The sequence below is a fragment of the Capsicum annuum genome, chromosome 7 (assembly GCF_002878395.1).
Source record: "Capsicum annuum cultivar UCD-10X-F1 chromosome 7, UCD10Xv1.1, whole genome shotgun sequence".
In the NCBI taxonomy this organism is placed as follows: domain Eukaryota; kingdom Viridiplantae; phylum Streptophyta; class Magnoliopsida; order Solanales; family Solanaceae; genus Capsicum; species Capsicum annuum.
The window spans coordinates 215,225,701-215,230,620 of NC_061117.1; the positions used below are offsets into that span (position 1 = coordinate 215,225,701).

The 4,920-nt window shown below is 36.0% G+C and overlaps 1 long non-coding RNA gene across 1 annotated transcript; it reads right to left on the reverse strand.

The window, feature by feature from the left end:
* Positions 1-3,322: 3,322 nt before the first annotated feature.
* LOC124900113 lies at positions 3,323-4,914 on the reverse strand. Its single transcript, XR_007057856.1, has 2 exons — positions 4,333-4,914; positions 3,323-4,231 (listed from the first exon to the last, which is right to left on the reverse strand). It is a non-coding gene; the product is annotated as an uncharacterized LOC124900113 (long non-coding RNA).
* Between the last annotated feature and the right edge of the window lie 6 nt (positions 4,915-4,920).

Here is a 4,920-nt window from a genome sequence, read left to right on the forward strand (position 1 = left end):
TACTACTATCCTTAATAACGTTAAGGATAGTAGTAGTAGTATATTAAATTAACGTTATTACAATGTTATTAAATTAACGTTATTAAAACATTATTAAATTAATGCAGGGGCGAACCTACGTGGTTGCCATGGGGTTCACCCGAACCCCCTCGGTAAAAAAATTACGTTATATATCTAAGATAGAAAATCTATATTTATATACGTATATTAATGTTGAACCACATGAAACAAGACACTTAGATAGTCCAGTGGTGTTATTTGCTCTTCTTGGGCATTTCCTTTAGCCTAATGCGCGGGTTTGATTTTTTAATTAAAAAAAAAAGTTAGGTGTTGCAGTTATAGAAATAAAATAATAATAATAATAAAAACGACGCCTTTATAACACAAAAAGCAAAACTTTGATAGTGCACAAATATGACCTTTAACTATTCAAAACTGCACAAATATGACCTCCCTCCAAGTCAGTCCTTTTAACGACGTGGCACCGTGTGATTGGATTACCTTTCCACGTAGACGCGAGTGAAACTCATGCATGAGGTTGCAAAATCGGAGGTCATATTTGTTCAGATTTTGAATAGTTAAAGGTCCTATTTGTGCACTATCAAAGTTTAAGGTCAAAGTTATAATTTGATGTCAAGTTTAGTGTCATTTTTATGTAATAACTCAAAAAAAAAAAAAACTGGTACCACAAATTTATGTCTACTTTTTTACTTTTTACTCTGTTTTTTCCAACTTAAGCCGTATATTCTATTTAATATTTTAACTAAAATTTATTAGCTGACTAATTCAAATTCATAACGAAAATGTGAAATGTCCCTTTATTATGTTTACTGTAAAGGTAAAGTCTATCCTAGAAAAATACGATCTTTTAACTCTCCATTTTTTGTTATATTTTTCCAGAGACCCGCTACTCAATCTTTTTTACTCCATAGTACTTCTTTTAACATCGCATGTTTGATATTCATATTAAAGTAAGATTAAATTTAAATTCGTGCATTTTATGGCCCATTTTCGGAGACGACATCCTCAGCAGAATATTTTCCATAAGGCCCAAATCCTAGTACCTGTGATTTGGGCATTGGTGGATTTTGGATCTTCAGTCAATAGCATATAGTAATTGTATCCACTCGTAATTTGCATTCAAATAATGCCCTTTGGTTTTACCTGTTCCAGTCTATGCTTTATAAAGTGCGTCTACACAAAACAAGAAATGATCTCTCCAACACATAAATGGTTGTGAGATCACGATCCCAAAACCGAGTGAATAGTGAGTTAGACATAACTCATATTCCATTATTGGAGTAGGTATAACCAATCCATTTAACCATTTTAACTATAAATGCGAACATATGTTAGGTCAAATCCCATACCATACGCGCTCTACAATTATTGTACATTCATCTAGGATATCAAATTATTTGATTTCCAAAACTCCCTTCGATTGAAAATAATGTGAAGTGAATTATCATTGATTTCTCCTCAAATTTTACGTTCACGCTTTCATTTGTTCATCATAAGAATTATGTAATCCAAGTTAAAGGAGGTTCAGCTGGTATACTTGAAAAATTAAAACTTCTATCAGAAGGTGTTCTTCCAAATTCATCCCACTGTAGAGTTGGACACTATAAGCAAATAAATATTGTAAATATGATATCTAGGTGACACCGTGTACCAAAACTTAGGACAAATGGAAAGATATCATCCAACATTCTTTTGTCTCTGGTGAGATTTAAACCGTCATCTTTTAGTAGAGGAGGTTACAGTATCACCACTTCAGCTAGCAGTTCCTTATCACCACAAGAATCGGATAAGATGACTTCCCAACAGAGCCCCACAAAGGCCTAACAAGTAGCTACAGTGCATTTCAAAGGCAATGGAGCAAATAACAAACTGGTATGTTGAACACGCGAGACAACACATCTAAGTTGCAAAAGTGATGGGAGGACATAGACAAATAAGAAAAGATGGCCAGCATCGAAAAATAACAATGAGAAATGATGGATAAACTTGCATAAACCAGGTGTTAAAAGTGAGAACCATCACGTCTCATGCATGAATCAAAAATAAACCAGCCCCAATCCACATTGAGAAAAGAATGAAAAAGGGACCAGAGATCAGGTGAGTTGCAGGTGTCAATGTTCACAAGCTGATGGTAATAACCCACAATGGCTGGCTGCGAAAGCATCTCTTTATCCCACGACAACCTAGAGAAAAGAGGTAGCTTTCTCTGCAGTAGGTGCTACTTATGTGGAACAACAACATACCCAGTGTAATCCCACAAGTCTGGCCTGGAAAAGGTAGTGTCTATGCAGATCTTACCCCTACCTTGGGAGGTAGAGCTGCTGCTTCTGATGAGCTCAAGGAAAGGCATATCAAAGGGGAAAGCCAACAACCATCTTTTTCTTCACTTTCCCATTACAAACGAGATTCGGAAACTATTTTGGAACTTCCTGGGAGTCAAATGACCCATGCCAAACAACACGGCTGATTTTTTGTGGATCAGAGCAGGTTCAGACAGAAGAACGACAATATGGTGGAACACTACACCAGCTTTTATCTGGTAGACAATTTGGAAAGAAAGGGACTTGAGATGCTTTGAAGATAAGAACAATCACATCCAGAAGAGAAAGGCCAACAGCAATTTTTTTATTCTACTTTTGGCATCGAATGGAACTTTGTAAATGAAGCTGAATCTATCTTAGAGCGCCTAGTCCCTACAGCTAAGGCTATACTTTTGTCTTCACGCTTTGGAACAATTTACATAGTTACGGCACATTCTTAATGCTGTTTATGAATACAAACTTAAAAGGAACTAGAGCACAGCAAGTTCATGGCAATGTAAAAGATACTATTACTGCTACATAAGATATGGTCAAAGTAGAGAGCATTGTTCTGGCTTTTTCCACTGCAAAGCAACTAATTGAAGGAAGGGGCATCAGCAATTAATTGAACCAGAAAGAAAACTATGAAAATGTAGTCATGTGACTGAGATAGCAACAACCTTGCTTCACAGTGATATAGCTCCAACACTTTATAAATCCGAAAAATCAAGGAAGTGTTTAAGCAATTCAACCATTCGACGGAAAAGTAGGAAGGGGCAACAGCTATTACTCCAACCAGAAAGAAACTACATAAATGGTCCGGTAATTGCAATAGCAACAACCCTGCTTCATAGTGATATGACTCACAAGACTTTATAAAGACGAAACAATCAATAAAGTGTAGGAGCAATCCAATCATTCTACAAAAACACAGTAGTACATACATATTCAGCAACTCTTAAAGCAATAACATATTGTAATCAAACTCCTGGAATGAGAAAGAAGCAATCAAAAAGTGTTTAAGCAATTCAATCATTTCAACAAAAACACATTATTACATACAGATTCAGAAACTCTTTAAGCAATTACATCACAAAGCAAAAACTACAAATCCATTGTAATCGAACTCGTGGAAACAAGAAAGAAGCACTAATAGAAGTATGTCAACTATCTCCACCTTAGCAAACAAACATATTTCAGCACCATAAGCTAATAACCATAATAGTGTAATCTATTATCTGATTAAGACAAAAAAGTTAACTAGTAATCCAACATAACCAAACAACTATCAAAACTGTAAATTCGATATCTTGATCAGCACAAAACCAAAAAGACTAAAAACATATTCAAGATCAAGCTAAGGGTTTACACTGTTTTTCTTCCATATCGAAGATACCAAATAACACCAACAACAGCAACTGCAACTAGTGATGATCCAGCAACCAGTGGCAAATTTACTTCACCACCGAAAAATCCAACTTTATCATCATCCTCAGGAATGCCATTAATATTGTTATCAGCAAATCTTTCAGTAATAATCCTTTCTTTCTCAACCAATTTCTTCTCCAACGCCGCGGCTTTCTCAATCATGTCCTTAACTCTCTTCTCTAATTCCTCCTTTTACCATATGAAGTTATCCTGTTACGCGTTGGGTCGGGGAAGGGCCAAAGGGTCTATCGTACACAACCTTTCCTTGCATTTTTGCAAGAAACTGTTTCCACGGCTTAAACCTGTGACCTCCTGGTCTTGTGACATCAACTTTCCTAGTTATGCCAAAGTTCCCTTCATATTTGAACCAATTGATAAGCAATGTAAAATTGCTGGAACAAGGGGAGCTAATGGCCCGCTAACAGTGCCTGGATTACCTAAAAAGAAAATCCAAATAGCATACAAATAATGCCAAGCTCAACCTAAAATTGCATGAACAATCAGATTAAATTCTGAGATTATAATAAAACCTGTGATTTTCAAACAGAGCTAAATGCATGATATCATCTCTGAGAAGTAATACCTGAACACACATCGTCAGACATACATAATCACTGTGACAACAATCAACGAACTGCTTTGAAGATAAAACATGCAAAAGAGACACGTTAAGACAAGGAATAAGAAGAAATTTAATAAAGTATTCGGGTGGGAGTAAAAATAGAAGAACTAACAAGAAATCATAGATTTCATGTAACAATCTCTTATAGAAGTTAAATAAACCCGAAAAAATGTAACATCATCTAGCTTATAAAGAGATATCGAACAAAATAAACCATAAAAAAAGGTTACAGCTTAAGAGCCGCTATTGCTTCAGATTTGAAGTCAACTCTCAAACTCAACACTCTTCTAACCTCAGCTGGAGTAAGTCTCCAGGTCATGGGTCCTGAGTTTTCACCCCAGAAATCCAGAATTTCAGATACCTTCTCCAAGTTTAATATTGTAGCCATTTGGGTTAGACGAGCAAATTTGTCCCTAACAGTCCTCTGGGTCATGTTGGAGAAGTAGCTCACAAGGGCTCGAACATCTCTGTCAAGTTGAAGACCTCCAAGTTGACTGAATCTCTTTTGCATCATGATAACCTCAAGCCTCTTAACAACAAAGTCGATGA